This window comes from Rhinolophus ferrumequinum, chromosome 17 (assembly GCF_004115265.2).
Source record: "Rhinolophus ferrumequinum isolate MPI-CBG mRhiFer1 chromosome 17, mRhiFer1_v1.p, whole genome shotgun sequence".
NCBI classification, from domain to species: domain Eukaryota; kingdom Metazoa; phylum Chordata; class Mammalia; order Chiroptera; family Rhinolophidae; genus Rhinolophus; species Rhinolophus ferrumequinum.
Window position 1 is genome coordinate 29,461,587 of NC_046300.1, and position 19,344 is coordinate 29,480,930.

The 19,344-nt window shown below is 33.8% G+C and overlaps 1 protein-coding gene across 6 annotated transcripts in view; it reads left to right on the forward strand.

Annotated features, from left to right (window-relative positions):
- TBC1D5 (TBC1 domain family member 5) overlaps positions 1–19,344 on the forward strand; it is a 510,030-nt gene that overhangs the window by 15,943 nt on the left and 474,743 nt on the right. The gene's annotated exons all lie outside the window — the stretch shown is intronic.

Sequence of the window (19,344 nt, forward strand, 5' to 3'; positions counted from 1 at the left end):
GCATGGGGGAGCTAGAGCCATAGTTGGGGCTTCATGGTAGGAGCTGGGACATCAGAGGGCAGGAGGACTGTTTGGAGGGAAATAGAGTTTGGAAGAGAGAAAGCTTCTGCCAAGGATGTTTCAGGAAGTAGGGAGAATGAGGAGAAATATTCTGGCCTCTTCCTCTTCTGCCTTCTATCATCTATAAGTGCCTCTCCACTGTCCAAATCTTCCTGGAAGCCAGAGGGCAAGGTTCCTTGGAAATTGCAGTTGACTGTGCTACAGAACAGCGCAGGGTAAGTCCGGGGAATGGGTCTGAAAGCATTTCACTGGCTTGCTCAACCACTGTATTGCTAGTGTATAATATTCATCAGTACACCTGTGCCCTTATGTAGCATTAGCTACAAAGAAGACTTCGCTAAGAAACCCCAAAACTAACAACAAAAGAAAACCCTCTTGGTTCTTTTTTTTTCTTTTTGACAATTAAATCCTTAAGCACCAATATTAAGATTAGCATCTTGGTTCAATTAACCAAGTGGCAATATATTAGGTAAATGAGCTACAAAGTTGCAGACACTTGGTTCTTGGTTTTGTGGTACTCATAGTCTACTGGAAGAATTTTGTTTTTTAAAGTATACTTTTAAGATTTAAATTTTAATAGAATGTATGATAAGTTAGAGATGGGGACATGTGTCTGTAGGAACTCAAGGAAGGAGCCACTGACCCAGTTTTGTACTTTATAGAATACTTTCAGCAGTTGGGAAACTTGAGCTGAGCTTTAAAGGATTGGTAAAGAGAAGTGGAAGGGATATTGCTGGAATAAAGAAAAGCTTGAGCAAAAGCTCAAAAACCTGAAAGAGATTAAGTTAAAGCATGTATAAGAAATTTCAAACACTGTCACTGGAGCATCAAGCATGGCTCACAGAATCGGACTGGGGAGCCAGGAAGAGGCCAAGTTATTTTTATTCTCAAGCTGATAGAGAACTGCTGAAGTAGTGGAGTGGCCTGATTAACTTTGCTGTAGCTGTGCTTTTCCATAAGCGTGGAAGATGACTTCAGGAAGGAGGGTGCTGTCGTGAGGTAGGAGATGTATTAAGAGGATATTACACTAGTGCAGGCAATAGAAGAGTGATAGACAAACTCTCCAAGGTGTCTTTATGTCTTACAGTCATTTATTTCATCTAAATGCTTCCTCGTGCCTAACTTTTCAGTGCATGCCCTGCTTTGATGCCATTTTGTTTTCACATTACATATGCCTCCCTTGATGTTTTTACTTGCTCTCTAGTGAGTAAGGTCCCAGGCCTTGCTCTCTAGAAGCAGGCTCGGGAACCACTAATCATGGTCAGGTGTGCCCTGGAGTACTGAAGGGTGCTTTGCTCTCCTCAAGCCAAGTGACTGCTGTGGTACTGAAGTGTTACGGGGTGTGGCAATTTCCTGGAGAAATTTTCTTGAGAAAAATTTGCTGTGTTCCTTAATGGAGCTTCTGATATTGAAGAGTGACAGATTTGCAGTGTGACATTTAATTTTAGTAAATATATCTTTTAAAATACCAAAATCCTGCATTTGAATAAGATCCACTTTACACATCGATTTTAATATATATTCTCTAATTTATTCTGATAATAAACGTGAGAAAGGTGTTGTTAGCGCTGTATTCTTTACACACTCTCATTTGGGTTGTCTTACTCAAAACTCTAGTAAGATTTCTTATCAGAGATGAGCAAGACATAACTTTTGTTCTCAAGAAACCTATAATCTGATGGGGGTCGACAGACATTAAATCATAATACAAGGCCTAAGAAATAAGTTAACTAGAAATACAAACACTGTAGTGAGGGTATTTAGAGGAAGAAGATACTGTATTTTATCCTAAGGCATATATTTTTTACACATTTCAACGTTTCTAAAATTGGCAAATATCTTACAATTTGATGGCATCTTAGACTTGAGGAAAAGTATATTTTGAGAGAATAATAAAGGCATATAGCTGTTGGAGGATGAGGAATTTAATTAAGTGGAGAAAGTTCTACGAAAAAGTACCTGGGCAGGAAAGCCATAGTGTGCTAAAGGAACAATAAGTGCTTTTGGGAGGCTGACCGGCTCAAGAGTGACATTAAGAAGTGACATTAGATAGCTGGGTTGAATCCACTTTATAGAAGATTTTGAAGGTCAAGCTATGGGGAGGTAGAATTTTATTCTGCAGTGAGTGGGAAGCTCCTGGGGAATTTTGAGAAGAGGAAAGTATGGTGCATATTACATTGTGAATTTCTTGACCTCTATTTGGGAATATAATGCTATTTTGAGAAGAAGAGGAATTGAAGGAAGGGAGATTGCAGTGTTTTGAAATAATGACTTTATTAGTTGAAAAGAAAAGAAAGATGTTACAGAGGTAAACTGACAACAATTGGTGACTGACTGAATGTGGTGGGTAGAGCAGGTGGTAGTGAGGGAGACTAGTAACCAGAGTTACTAGTATGGGAGACTAGGACCCGTTAGCTGCATAATGTGTGCTGAAGTAAGAAAACAAATTTGAACTTTGTTACTGTTGTGACTGAAACCTTCTGCCATGCATGTAGCAGAAAGTGGAGAAATTCAGGTCTGGAAGTCAGGAGGAAAGTTAGGGCTGATGACAAAGATCTAGGAGATAACAACAGACAAGATTATGATGGAATAAATTTCAGGGATGAGTTCCATGAAGAGAGTAAGAGAGTAGACGGAGAATATTAGAGAGCGAGGAAGAACTATCTACATTTTATAAACAGCTTTCTAAATAATTCACGTGCCAAACAATGCACTTATTTGAAAGTGTACACAATTCAATGGCTTTAAGATATTCATGGAGTTGTACAACCATCACTACAGTCAGTTTGTGAACATTTTCATGATTTCTTAAATTAAACTCTACAGCTTAGCCATAGGCTTTACTATAATATTTCTGCAAAAGAGGCTGTTGGAATTTTGATAGCAATTGCATTGAATCAGTCGATCACTTAGGGTAGTATTGACTTCTTAATATTAAATTTTTCTAACCATGAAGATGAAATGCCTTTCCGTTTATTTAGGTTGACTTTAATTTCTTGCAACAATTTTTTTTTTTGTAGTTCTCAGTGTAAAGTCTTTCACCTCCTTAGCTAAATTTATTTCTAGGTATTTTATTATTTTAGATGCTATTAGAAATGGAATAGCTTTCTTAATTTCCTTTTTGGATCGTTCATTGCAGGTATATAGGAACACAACTGATTTTTGTATGTTGATCTTGTATCGTGCAACTTTGCTGAAATTGTTTATTAGATTTGGTGGCTTCTGTATATATACATGGTGCCAAAAAATGTATACAAGTGGACACTTTGGTCAGCATTGCTCAAGCAGTAGTTCGTCGTAATCAAAAATGTCTGGACGCTGACCGTAACCACTTTGAGCACCTCCTGTAATTGCAGAAGTCAAACGTGACTTGTATTCATCTTTTGTTATTAGTATATATTCAGTATTACAATTTTAACAGTTTTCCTTTCTTAAAATGTGTATACATTTTTGGGGCACCGTTTGTGTGTGTGTGTGTGAGAGAGAGAGAGAGAGATTATTTCATTTTTGAGTAGAGATACTCAATTTGGATGCCTTTTATTTTTTATTTTCTTGTCTGATTACTCTGGCAAGAACTTCCAGTACATTGTTAAATTGCGGAGGTAAAAAAGGGCATCCTATTTTTTTTCTCGATCTTAGGGGGAAAGAGTTAAGTCTTTCACCACTGAGTATGACGTTAGTTGTAGGTTTTTTCTGAGTGCCCCTTCTTATGTTGAGGAAGTTCCCTTTAATTCCTGGTTTTCCAAGTGTTTTATTATGAAAGGATGGTTTGGATATTGTTAAATGCATTTTCTGCTTCAATTGATATGATTGGGTTTTTTCCCCCTTCGTTCTATAATATTAATGTGTATTACATTGATTGATTTTTCTTATGTTGAATCATCCTTGAATTCCTGGGGTAAATCCCACTTGGTCATGATGTATAATCCTTTTAAAATGCTGTTTACTAGAACTTTGTTGAGGATTTTTGCATTTATATTCACACGAGATTTTGGTCTCTAGTTTTTCTTTCATATGATGCTCTTGTTTGTCCTTTGTATCTGCATAATGCTGGCTGCATACAATGAGTTAGTGTTTCCTCCTTTTTAATTTTTTGGAAGAGTTTGGAAAGAATTGGTGTTAATTCTTTAAATGTTTGGTATAATTCGCTGGTGAAGCCATCTGCTCCTGGACTTTTCTTTGTTGGGAGGTTTTTGATTACTGACTCAATCTCTTTAGTAGTTGAAATCATTGAGACTTTTCTGTTTCTTTTTGAGTTATTTTAGGTAATTTGTATTTCTAGGAGTTTGTCCGCTTACCTAAGTTGTCTATTTTGTTGGCATACAGTTGGTCACAGTATTTTCTTTTGATCCTTTTTATTCCTCTGAGGTCTATAGTAATATTTACACTTTCATTTATAATTCTAGTTATTTGTGTCTTCTTTTTATATTTTTCTTTTTTCTAGCTAAAGTTTTGTCAGTTATATTGATCTTCTCAGAACAACTTTTGGTTTTGTTGATTCTCTATTATGTTTATTTGTCTCTGATCTTGATTATTTCCTATCTTCTGATAGCTTTGGGTTTCATTTGCTCACTTTCTCAGTCCTCAAAGTGTAAAGTTAGGTTATTGGTTTGAGATCTTTTTTCTTTTTACTGTAGGCATTTACAGCTACAAATATCCATCTGAGCACTGCCTTTACTGCATCTCATAAGTTTTGATATGTTGTTTTTGTTTATATTCATCTCTAATCTCTGATTTCACTTGTGATTTCTACTTTTACTGATTGTATAAGACTATTAATTTCAACATATTTATGAAGTTTTCTTTTGTTATTGGTATCTAGTCTTATTCTCCTGTGGTCAGAAAAGATACTTTGCATGACATCAGTCTCCTTAAATTATTGAGACTTGTTTTGTGAATTTTACTGGAGAATGCTCCATGTGCACCTGATATGAATATGTATTCTGGTATTCTGTGGAGTGTTCTATAGATGCCTATTAAGTCTAGGAGGTTTATAGTGTTGTTCATGTCCTCTATTTCCTCATTGATCTTTGTTTCTAGATGTTCTTTCCATTATTGAAAGTAGAGGATTGAAGTCTTCAACTGTTATTGTAGAACTGTGTTTATTCTTCAATTTTGTTGGATGTTCTCCATTTACATTTAAAGTAACTGATAAGGAAGCACTGCTGCCATTTTGTTATTTTTTTCTATGTCTTATACCTTTTTTGGCCCTCATTTCCTTTATTACTGATTTTTTTTGTGTGTGTGTTTAATTGATTTTTGTAGTCAACTGTTTTGATTCTTTCCTCATTTCCTTTTATTTATATTTTTAGATATTTTCTTTGTGGGTACCATGAGGATGACTGTTAACATTTTAAATTTATAACAGTATAGTTGAAATTGGAACCAACTTAACAGCAATAGCATACAAATCTCTGCTCTTAAAACACCTCTGTTCACCAACCCTCTCTGTTGTCTTACCACAAATTACATCTTCATGCATTGTATATCAATAACAGACGTATACTTTTTAAAATGTATTTGTCTTCTAAATCTTGTAAGAAATAAAAAAAAAATGAGGTTACAAATCAAATGTGTAGTAATAGTGGCCTTTATATTTGCCCATGTGTTTATCTCCATGTGGAGATCTTTACTTCTTCATATGGCTTTGAGTTACTTTGTTGTGTTTTTTCCATTTAGACTTAAGGACTCCTTTAGCATTACTTGTAGGACAGGTTTAGTGGTAATAAACTCTGTTAGCTTTTATCTTAATTTCTCCCTTATTTATGAAGGACAGTTTTGCCTAATATAGAATTCTTGGTTGACAGTTTTGTTAGGCATACTTCTCCAGAGCAGTGGTGTGTGTGCGTGTGTGTGTGTTAACACGCACATGCGTGATTAGAAAGAGACATAAGAAATTGGCTCATGTGATTATGGAGGCTGAGAAGTCCCAAGATCTGGGGCAGAAGCTGGAGACACAAAAGAACCAATGGTGTAGTGCCAGTCTGTGTCTGGAGGCCTGAGAACCAATAGAGCCAATGGTGTAATAAGGTAAAATGTTAAGGAAAAGTAAAGGTGTGATTAAGAAAATTTTAGGATAGTGATTTCCTATGTGGAATGTGAGGAAGAAGGTTAGAATTGGGGAGGAACATACCAGGAGCTTAAAGATATTGGTAATACCATACTTCTTAGTTTTAGAGATAAGTTTATCCTATTCATTTTATTATTGTGCTTTATAATATGTATTACATGTATTCTTTTATACATTAGTTTATAATACAAAGTTAACTTTTATAAATATGTTTGTTATAAAAGTACTTTTTTATGTAAAAATAAAATTCATAGAAGAAAAAACCCTCAGCATTTGTAAAATTGAAATAATTCAGTGTTCTCTCCAGACTGCTCTCTTTTTTGTAATGCAAACCTTCTCAGGTCCAAAATCTTAGGGTTACTTTTGGCATCCTGATACTAGGATTAATTTAATAATGCTAAATGCCAGGGATATTGTAATAAAGCTTATCGTAAGTAATTTGTGAACAAATAAATGAATTAAGCAGTCTTTACCTTATCTTTTTTTCTCTCATAACATCAAGTCATTCAGCAAGTTCTTTCTGTTCTTATCAGTATGTCTGGATTAATCTGTGTTCCATTCTTAGGGTCTTTGGATTTCAGACTTTTATATGCCTGCACTATTTCCCAGCTGGCCTCCTGTCTGCATTCTTTCCTCTCTTTACTTCATCCTTCTTACTGGTACTGGATTAATCTTCCTAAAACACTGATTTGGTCATTTTACACAGATCCTCAGAAAATTTTAATGATATAACATTGAGGTACATGTTCTGAGGTACATATTCTTTAGGTTGGGCACCAGGCTTGGACATTTTCGTTTTAACCAAGGGCCCATACTCACTTCTTTTTGGGGGGACAGGTACCTTTCTTACCGGCTGCTTGGCATTTGGGTGTGGGGATGAGATAGCCTGCCTGGACGTTCTTACTCTTCATGCTGTCGATAGCCTTCAGAGTCCTTTTAGCTTCAAACATCATAGACTTTTGTACTTGGACACCACTCTCAGAGAAACTCCCGTATTTTGCAGCAGTTGTACTAGATGACCCCTCTTCCCCATATCAATTAAGATCTCTTCTTTCTGGTATTCTTTTAAGTTTCTGGTCTGCCCTCTGGTTTTCTAGTCTGGTTATGGTTGAAATCATTATCCGGGAAATCATTATCATTTCAGTGTGCCACTGTTTCAGAGAAGGTTCTTTGAGTGCCAATAACAGAAACCCATACAAGATTGTTTAGCTCAAAGAGCAATTTATATTAAAAAGCAACAAAGATATCTCATAGAACTAATGAGCAAGAATTGTGGTTGATATTTATAGGGGGCTGGAGTTTGGAACTACAAATTCCAGAACTAATTTTTTTTGGGTTTGGTATGGGATATGAGGGTACAATGTGTGTCAGTTCTCCATCTTGATTCAGTCTGATTCCAGTTTTAGAATATATTTGCTCAGTAGATTCTTTTGCATATAGGGGGTTTGGTAATAGATATTTATTTCAGGAATGTCCAAATGTATATTTAGCCTACTTTTATATTTAGAGATCACCATTTAGAAGTGTAAGCGTGACGAACTTCCCATAAATGATGACATTAATTGAAATATTTCAAGTGAGTTATTTAAAACTCTTTGTATGAGCTTGAAAGTTTTAAGAAATGTGGACCAACCCGATCATAATTTTGAAGCTTCTAGGAAAAATAAGTTTTATAAAGTTAGAATTAATTCAGTATACTAATGCTAATATGCATCAATGTTGAGAAAAAAATCACCTAACAGAAAACAAGGCAAAGTAAAATAAAGAGAAGGGAATGTAATGTAGGTCACTTTTCCCATTTAAGCTTCGAGTTTTAATATAATTTCTTAAAAGTAGCACATGTATACCACTTACATTTGAAGTTAGTAGTTGCAATGGCAGTCTTTTGGAAAACTAATGATTCATTTTTTTGGAAAAATTTAAATTGTCACACATTATCAAATTTTAGCAAGGATATTTGGAAACCACAGGTATTATAGGCTGATGAGAGTATAAATTGATAACAACTACTTGGAGAAAGGTTGGGCACTGTCTACTAAAATGGAAAATATATACATAACCCAGAAATTTTACTTTCATATAGATCTTAGAGCAGTGGGTCTCAACAAGAGCAATTTTACCTCCCAGCAGACATTTGGCAATGCCTGGAGACATTTTTGATTATTACATCTGGGGAGTATCATTGGCATCTAGGGGGTGAAGATCAGGGATGCTGCTAAATGTTCTACAATTCACAGGACAGACCCCCACAATAAAGAATTATCCAGTCCAAAATGTCCACAGTGCTGAGGTTGAGAAGTCTTACTTTAGAGAGCACATGTGAACATAGAGACTTGTTCAAGGATATTTGTTAAAGCATTGTAATAGTGCAAAATTAGAACAACCTAACTGTCCATCAGTGAAAGAATGGATAAATAAAATGTGGGTTGCATATGTGATTCAATACTTTATAATAGTTAAAAGGAATGGTATATATCTATATCTACATCTATATCAATATTTATATATCTAGATATGTATATATATCTATATAGATATATGTGTATATGTATATCTATATAGATATATGTCTATCTCAATAGGTCTCAAAAATATTGTTGAATGAAAAAAAGCAAGTACTTCCAGTATGATACAGTTTATGAAAATTGAAAAAAATATATGAAATACAACTCTTATTTAAATATGTAGATAACAATATAGACAGTGTAATGATTAGGAGGCTGCATGCCAGTCTCATGATACTGGCTGCTAAAAAGGAGATGAAAAGAGGGGAATGGCAGTGAGGTGAATAGTTGACTAACTTTGTTTCTAGTCCTTTTATAAATACACATAAATTGAAGCAAGTATGGTTTCATATTATGAATTTGAATGCGTAATGTGAATGCCATTTGCTGTAAATTCTGGCTGGTAAGAATATGGATATTTGTAACATTGTTTAATATTGTTTATTTTTTATAGTTGTAAAATTTGTCAAAAAAAGGCTCATCCATGAATTCCATATGCAACTTTATCTCCATTTAGATTTCATAGTACTTAATAGCGCATGCATTTTCTATTTTTCAACTCTTTTGGTCCAGGAAGTTAGCTTGGCTACCTATGGAGAGGAGTGTAACTGTTTTTTGTATTAATTGTTTATTTTGTTTATAGTTGTGGAGAAGCTGTATTGACTATCATTAACTACCAATTGTGTTTAATTCACAAAAGTGAAAGACATCATAAAGAACTCCAGTAACTGTTTATTTTGTTTTAATTGATTTTGCATATTAGAATATATAGAAATAATTGGGCTCTCCGCAGGAACATGAAATATTTCTCCTATTTAGACACTTTGTTGCATTGATTTTTAAAATTGTTATTGTAAAAGTATTTGATTATAGTTGGTTTATTCTTTTCAGTAACTATTCAGGAAATTAAATTTAGGTATCTAAGTGATTCTAGGAACTTTACTTATAAAGTAAACTTTTAAATCTTTACTAACATTTTCTGAATAACTGTGAAAGTTTTTATAAATGTTACTGAAGAGAGAATAGTGGATATAGTGTCATAGCCAATATATTCTATTTAGAATACAAGGATTAGTTTTCATATATGGTAAAATATATTGACAGTAAAATAAAGTGGAGATAGTGTAGGACCTCTAATTTTTTTCTTCATGATATAAAAATAAGTGTCTCAAATATTCAGTGTAATTAAAAGTTATAATGACTATTCATGGTTTCCCTGAATTTAAACTATGTCAAATTAAATAACAGATTTAAATTACATTTATAATTGTATAGAAATTTGTAATTTTTAAACAAAAATCATTTACCAAAAATTATCCCAAAGTTTAGACAACCCACTAATTTAAAAACTTAAAATAGCCTTTAGTTAATGATTTTTATTTACCTTTTTTAGAAATTAAATGCAAAAATTATAACCTATATTTCTTTACATGTAAGTGTCAATCCAATCAAAAGGTGACGAAAAATTAATGACTTTATTTAAAACAATACAGTTCTTAAAATTTAGATTAGATCTAATTCTTGTTATTTTATATAAATTATAAAAATGACTTAATTATGAAATTCATAAGAATAATTTAAATTCAGAATATTTAATTTAAGAGCTCAAATATTTAATTTAAGCTCAAATTTATAACTATGAATAGCTTTAACTCCTTAACTATAAAGAAATTAATCATATAACCTTTTTAGATAATTTTCTAATTAGGTGAGAACAAGGCATGAACTATCTCCATTTGATTTTCTTGCTAATACTTGCAATTTAATGCTAGAGTTAATCCTTAATTGCTGAAAAAAGAGTTGTCTATCACATGGTTACCAATTATTATTCTATAATATAATACGTGATAAATTTTAAGGATGACCTATTCAATAAATAAATGTTAGTTGAAAAGTTTTAAAATAAGAGCTTTCTAGTGGTGTGCGTATTTGTGTGTGAAGGTAGAGTTTGTGTTTAAAGGTAGGTGGATTCAATGTTGCTGGAAAAGAATAGCCGATTAAACCTAGAAACTCATTCGAATGAGTTTTCCTTCAGGAATAAACTATGTGCTTCTCCAACAAAGGCGTGAGGTTCTGATATGAGCAGAAGGTTGTGACCCTTAAGCTATATCCTTTTTAGCACTGGATATGTGACAAAGTAGTAGAAATACGGTGCATTCTTTTCAGGTTGAATTTTAGTGAGATATTATAGAATGGGAATAATTAACAAAATTGTTTTAAAATAATACTCAATACTGAAGAAAATTAATGATTACTATTAGCAATTTTGGGTCCTAGATTCCCAGACTCCCGTATATATGAGTTCATTGTCTGTTGGGGCGCTTCTTAGGGCTGTTTTGGTGGGAAAGCTGTGATTCTCTGACTTAGGTTGTTAATCTTAAGATATCAGTGATTTTAGTTATTAGAGTTTCCCTGTAGCAGGCTCAACTTCTCTATTAACAAATAGAACAGTGAACTACTAGCCTTCATCTCTCCCCAATTTTAAGCCATTTGGATAAGTTTATGATAAAGAATTTTGGCTTTGTGGCTTTTTTATTATGGATGAAATGAAAAAAAGTTGCATTCTGCTTTTACAGAAAAATATACTTTAAAAGTACATTAATTTTTAGTGTTATCTTAGATACAAACTTGATTGTTTATTCACTTTCATGTTTTAATTAGGAGTGGAGAAGTACCAGTGAAAAGCTTACAATTATGGGAACATTTTCTATACATAAATGTGTGTATGTATGTAGGTAGGTATCTTTTTAAAGCCTGCCTTTTTTTCTCCACAAAGAAGACTTGAAGCAGTGAAGAAGAATACATACAAATGTGATTATAACTTTGAGTAAAATCTTGAAAGGCACCATGGGATATTTCATTTTTCTTCTTTATATTGGACTGGATTGGTTGTTAATTACACTTGGTGTGGGTTGTCAAAATTCTAAATTAGAAGGCCAGATATTCTCATAGCCTGACCATGTGTCTGGCTGAAATAATGCTCCCTGCCTTCCCCTCTCCCACCCCCCCAACTTCACCATAAATTCCCAGCTAAAATCCATCTGTATTCTAAACCACTAAGTTAAGATGTTTTGTGTTTTTTATCTGCTCAGGCATTAACTTTGATTCAATATAGCTATGGAATAGTCTGGAAAAGATTTCTCTTATTTAAAGACCTTGCCCCTGAGCTTTTAAAAATGACTTGAACTTTTGATTCTTCATGGTTAAGTATGGACGACAATTTTTGCCGTTCTCAACCTTTACTTATTTTTACCCGACGTGAGTTTTAATCTGTCTGCCCAGTTTTTTGTTTTCTATTTAAATTCTTTTTCAGTATCTTTAGAGGTAGCACCATGAATTTTAAAATTCAGTAAGCAATGAAAAAATTTAAAATCTTGCTAAATTGTTTGAATTTGGTAGCACTGCATCAAATAGGTTAAAAAGATCATTTCATTTAGTTTATTTGCTATGTGTGCCGAATGATGATTGCCCTTATAGTATCATATGATGGAAATGGGACATGATGCTAAGAAGCAGCAGTTGATTAGATTTGGGATATCTTTATATTGTTTCATTCAATTTATGTAACTTTTCTGTATATTTTTTGATGCTGTTGCCCATGTTCTTTCATTTTCTAAGCTTTTAATCATTATTATATTTGTTCTGTAAAACCAGCATCCCGTAAGGTTATTGTGATGCTTCAATTATATGTGTGTCAAATATTTGAATAATGACCAAACATTTATTTATTTATTTATGATTACAATTTGTTGGGGTGACAACGGTTAGTAAAATTACATAGGTTTCAAGTATACAATTCTGTAATACATCATCTAGTATATATCACCTTGTGTGTTCACTATCCAGAGTCACTTCTTCCATCACCATATATTTGACTCCCTTTACCTTCTTCTACTATCCCTCCTCCCTCCTTACTCTCTGATAATCACTAAACTATTGTCTGTGTCTATGACAACACAGACAACAACTTGACTTGGGAAAAAGTCCTGGAAGTACACACTGTTCCCCAGTAAAGTCCTGTTCCCCTTCTTCAATAAAATCTTTAAAAAAGATAAAAATAAAAATAAAAAGCTTCTGCACAGCAAAAGAAACCATTGACAAAAGAACGAGGCAACCAATCGAATAAGAGAAGATTTTTGCCAACAATGCTTCCAGTAAGGGGCTAATATCCAAAATATATAAGGAACTCATACAGCTCAACAACAAAAAGACAATCCAATTAAGAAATGGGCAGAGGACCTGAATAGACATTTCTCCAAAGAGGACATACGATGGCCAGTATACATATGAAAAGATGCTCAACATCACTAATCATCAGAGAAATGCAAATAAAAACCACAATGAGATACTACCTCACACCGGTTAGAATGGCTGTCATCAACAAGACAAATAATAACGAGTGTTGGAGAGGCTGTGGAGATAAAGGAACCCTCATACACTGTTGGTGGGAATGCAGATTGGTGCAGCCGCTATGGAAAGCAGTGTGCAGTTTCTCAAAAAATTAAGAATAGAATTACCATATGACCCAGCAATCCCTCTCCTAGGTATATACCCAAAAAAATCTGAAAACATTTATCCGTAAAGATATATGTGCTCCAATGTTCATTGCAGCTATTTACAGTGGCCAAGACATAGAAACAGCCTAAGTGTTCTTCGATAGATGATTGGTAAAGAAGATGTGGTACATATGCATGATGGAATACTATTCTGCCATAAGAAAAGATGAAATATTACCATTTGCAATAACATGGATGGATCTTGAGATTATTATGCTAAGTGAAATAAGTCAGAAAAAGTCGAGAACCATATGACTTCATTGATATGTGGGATATAAAACAAAAATGACCAAACATTTATACAGACTTAAGTTACAATTCTCAGGAGACGTGATGCCATAATTTTTGTTTTACCAAGTAGGTTTGAATATACATTTATTTTCTGCTAGGTGTCTGAGCATGGTCTTTTTTAATGAACTGCATTATAAATAAAAGAATTTGTCCTCCTGCTTAGAGGATTTGATAGGTAAAGTATGCTGAAGTGTTATATAGCTCACCTCACACTGAAAAGGACAGTTACTAGAAATTGGAATCTGATTCATTTCAATATAATTGAAAATATATTCAGTCTCTGCCCATATAAGATTGTAATTTTTTGTTTCATAAAGTTGCACATTAAAAAATAACTAATAAACTAAACACAATTTTGGCTGTTTGAACAGAGTGTTTTCACTGCACTGGACGAGGAGATGAATAGCCCTTGAAACTTGGTCTCTAATAACGTTCTGTACTAAGTCCACTTGTCTCTATTTTGTTTATTTAGAATACAAACAGCTCCAGTGCTTAGTTTTTTAGAAAAAATGATAGCTGGCCTGGGATTATGTTGCAATATTGTAGTGGATGTTTTCTTGCATTTTAGGCTGTCTACATCTTCAATTAGTTTGGAAAATTTTCAACCATTATCTATTTGAATATTACCTATACTCCCTTTTTTATGTTCTTTTTAAAATCTTGACCTATTTGTGTTTTAGATCATTGCTACTCAAAGTGTGGTCTTCAGACTAGTGCTGGTCTGCAAACTGATTTTATTGGTCTGTAATGAATAAGGACAGCAATTCAAAGTAAGCATTTAGAAACTTGTAGGAACTTGATATTACCATGACATCTAAGCATATGGTTTATAAAAAAAAAAAATTAACTTTTATTACGTTTTACAGAAGTTTTTGTCTGCAATTTGTTGGCACTTTAAAAAAATGGTCCATCATCCCAGATAGTTTCACAAGTATTTCGTAAGACCTTCTCATTCTATTTTTTGTATCTCTTAACTGCCCCTACATATTTTTTTTCTTTGTCTCTCTAAACTGCATTTTAGGGAGGTTTTAAGTCTTTCCATTTACTAATTCTTTGCTTGTATTGACTTTATAGTTTAACTTTTACACTGAATGAAAAATTTTACCTATGTTTTTTATTTCTTGAAGTTTTATTAATTTATGCATATGTCTATATTTTAAGCTTTTCTATTGCTGAAAACATACTTGTTATATAATCTTTCCAACGATTGAAGAATCTGTGGTCTAATTCTGCTGTCTCTTGTTTGTATTGGCTCTCATTCATTGTGTCTGGTATCCTTGTATGTTTTGTGATTTTTAAAAAAATTTTTATTTGACTTGAATTTTTTAGAAAGTTGTTGGATTCTTTGAGGCCTGGATTAAAATTATTTTCTCTCACCAAGAATTCGCCTGTGCTTTCCGCAGATGCCTGGGATCATAGTAGTTGCAGAGCACTTTAAATGACATCTTTATAGGAGATTTATTGCATCGTACAAGCAGTTTGAATTTAGTGTGTATGCGAACCTTTAGGAAGGTTTCACTTTGTGGTTAATGTCAAGAGAATTGATGAAACATTCTCGAAATGACAAAATCATAGAGATGGAACACAGATTAGGGGTTGCCAGGGTTTAGGAATGGTGGGAGCGAGGGGTGAGTGTGAGTGTAAAGGGATAATAGGAGGGAGTTCTTCATGGTACTTTTTTTGCTGTTAACATGATGATATAGCCCTTTGCAGTATTAGCTTTATGTCGGTGTTTCCTTTTGATAGACTTTTTAGAATCTTATCTCCTGAGCCTTGTGTAACCATCAAAGTGTAAGCTCAGTTTTGCAAGTGCTAGGCACGTGCTCTCAGGATGAAATCTGGATTCTGGTTCGTTTATTCTAGCTCATTTTGTTTGTAGCTTATGTGGACATTGTACTTTCTTGCTACCTAAGCAGTTCATTAAAGGGGATTTTTCCACTAATTTTAAAAGTTGTATCTAATAGTATTAAATTGTCTAGTCTGTCACAGTGCTGGAAATCAGTGTTCCCATCTATCCGTACTTTAGTTTTAGCAAGTATGTTGCTATTTTGTGCCTCAGCTCTCTTATAGTTTTGTTATTATAATAAACTATTTTTCTTTATTTCTTTGGTCTATTGGACATTTAGTGCAGGCCCATCACAATCTATATCCAGTTATATTTTTTAATCTTGTTTCCCATTGTTCTGTCACTAGCCAAATTATAGTTTATTAAAGTCATGTATTGTAGCCACCACCATTCGTTTTTACTCATGTCATTCCACCCTATTTAAATGTTGTCTCTTCTTTTGACTCCAACTGCTCCTTCTAGCACTGTTGACATTTTGGGCTGAGTAATTCATTTCTGTGGGGGGGGCTGTCCCTGTCCTGTGCATTATAGGACGTTAGCAGCATCCCTGGCTTTGACCCATTAGATACATAGTATCTCCCATTTGTGACAACCAAAAGTGTTTACGTACATTGCCAGTTGTCTTTTGGGGGGCAGTATCTTCCACGATTGAGAACCACTGTTGTAGCCCTATATGAATTTGGTCTCAGTTGAAGAGCCTTCTCTGATTATCCCTGCCAATGGCATTTACTTTCAGGATTTTCTGTAGTACATATTGTTTGGATTGTACATTTGCCCCTTATTACATGTGGTTGTGCATTTCTTACTCTCCCTCTCTGCCGTGTGTGTGCGTATGTGATTTCACCATGTTCTAGGTGTACCTTACTTTTTTGTTTGTTTGCTATCTTGATAAACCCTATATACTTGTTAGTAGTTTTACATATATCAATTGCTTGCTTTTTTCCTTTTCTTTCCATTTTTTATATGGTAGTAATGGGGGTTTAGGAAATTGAATCAGTCTAGAAAATTCTAAGTCTGGAGAACTTTGAGGCATTCTAAGTTCTAATATTTTATTAATGACAATTATGAGACTTGAGCAGAAATTAGAATTAATACTGATGTAACAATAGTGTGTATACCCAGTAGTAATTGGAAAATTCATGACAGTGTAAGATATTTATAAAGATATAAGAAAGATGTAATTTCTGTTAAATGTATCCATTATATAAATAACAAGAAAAATGTGCAGTAGAGTAGAAATAAAAAATAAAAAAAAGACAGAAATACAGAAAATGGAAAGATTTGTGGAAGCATGAACTAGGAATGATTAGTTCTACAGAGTGAGATGAGCAAAGTAATCAATATGTCGAGGTAATTGTTAGGAATGATGGATGTAGCATCTGGTTAGGAGTGACTTCTGTAAAGCTGACAAGTGTGATATGTGAATGTAAGTTGCAAACAAGTTGGGCATAGAGAGGTTAGCTTCCTACTAACAACTAAAGAGTTACAGATTTCCCTCCACTTTAAAAAAGTATCAGCAAATTCCAAGTAACAAAATAAATTGAAGCTTGAATCTAACTACTTTTTACAAGGTGCTTTTCCTCATGTAGCCTAAAATTTTCATGAAAAATAATCATAATATGTGTTCATTATAGAAAAACTAGAAAGTAATGAAAAGCATGGGGAAAGTGAAAGGTAGTTACAGTTCCAAAAGCCTAAGCCGCTATTTTCATTTAGGTTAATTCCATTCTCTTGATTTTTATATGGTCTCTCTCTCTCTCTTTCTCTCTAGATATAGTCATATGATTTTCCTATATGTTTGTATAAATATATGCTGTGTGTGTGTATATATGTATTTATTTGTACATTTATGTAAAATGGATTACTTTATATGAGATGTTTTATAGCCTGTTGTTTTTCATTTAATACTAGGAACATTTCTCCATATGTATGTATGTACAAGGTGTGATAAAAAAAGTGCAGTGAATGCTGCTGCTGAGTGCCATCCAATGGGAGGGCAGGGATCTTCAATACAAGAAGCGGGGTGTCCAACCTTAGTAACAGTCTGTGACAAGTTTCACCTTGTTTGGTGTAGTCAGTCAAGTGTGAGCTATGGTTGAGAGAAGGTGTGTTTTAAAATGTGCTGTAAATCATTCTCCATCATGACAACGCTCTGTGCCACACATCGCTTCTGGTATATGGCAATTTCTGTCAAATAAAAACATTATGGTGTGTCCTCATCCACCTTATTAACTGAATCTGGTGCCGTGAGACTTCTGCCTCTTCCCCAAAGTCAAAAGGATTCAGGACATCGAGGTAGCCATGACAGCTCAACTAAATACACTCACGAAAGAGGACTTCCAGAGCTGCTTCAGAAAGTGGCAAGAACTATGGGATAAGTGTGTTCGAAGCAAGGGAGAGTATTTTGAGGTGGATTAGTGGCAATGTGTCTTTTACTGTAATGATTTTTTTTTATTTAAACATTCACTATTTTTTGATCACACCTCATTTGGAAATTTATATAAAGTAGGATTTATTTTATATGAAATGTTTTCTAACCTGTTCTTTTTCATTTAGTATTATGAGCATTTTTTCATATCAGTAAAATTCTTAAAAGTGATTTGATTGCATAGCATTCTATTCTGAGATTATCCCCAAATTTATTTAACTATTCACCTATTGTTAAATATTTAGGTTTTCTTTCATGTATGTGCTCACATACACAAACACACACACACGTTGATATAAATATAATTTACAGTGAACCATTCTAATGAAAAATTTTGAGTACATCTCCCATTTTCTTTGAAGAGTTGTAACCTCCACTGCGGTCTGTTTCTTTATAATTTGCCCCCCAAATTTTTTCTACTTGTCTTCCTTAGTAAAAAGAAGCCCAATTCTGTACCTGGGTGTTATTACCAATGTTGGAGACTACATTTCCTGTCCTTCTAAGTGGTTACGTGTGGCCCAAAGCACTAAGTTATGGTTTATAAGCTGTAAGCTGAAATATAGTATGAGAGTTATAAGGGAGCAGAGTGGGGGCCTTTCGTTCCCCGTCCTTTCTGCTGTCTGCAATGTGTATGCATTAGCTGGAGTTCCCGGAGCCTTCCCGGGGGATGAGATGACTTTGAAGAGAAAGTGTGTGGAATAGCAAAAAGATGGAAGGAACTCGGGTCCCCGATAGTGGAGCTGCCACATCAGCCTTTGATAGTCTGCTTCTAGACATTTACATGGGAGACATTCTCTCCCTTTGTTTCTTCCTCTCTTGTTTAAGTCATTATATTTAACAATTTTTTTTTGGCTGAGGAAGGATATTACCTAATCCTATCTGATTAAGTATACCATTGTTTAATGCTCTATGTAGTAATGTGATAGGTCAAATATAAGGAAACACGCATTGTGTCATGGTAGATTCTAGATCCATGCTGAAACCAAAATCTACTTTGAGACTGGAGAGAGGTTAATTGGTATTAAAAGGTAAACACTTAAAATGATACGTAATTTGTAGTCCTCTTTGATAATACTGAATTTTGTTTTCAAGTGCTTTTAATAATTATCATAAATATTATTTCAGAAAACACTTGTTAGCATTTAGGCATAAAAGCCCCCCAAAACCCCACAAACCTTTGAGGATATATCCCTTCAAGATAGAATAATTCCTTCAAGCCCTATGAATTTTTAATATTAAATATCATGGCTAGTCACTTTGACAAGGTCAGCTCATAAATGTGACTTTTAATGTTCTTGTATTAACTATTGGAAGAATTTTGATAAATGAAATTTTTAAAACACATTTTTTATAACTAGACTTTTTTTAGTATTGATTCTAAGAAAATTATTCATAACGTTGGTGAAATAAGCTAAGGATACACATTAAAAGAATTAATAGATATTTTTGGGGCAGTTTTAGGTTTCCAGAAAAATTGAACAGAAAGTACAAAATTCCCATATACTTTTTCTCCCAGAAATACACATTTTTATCTAGGGTATTTATTCCATTGCATGTAATGCTACACATACAAAAAAAGAAACTTTACA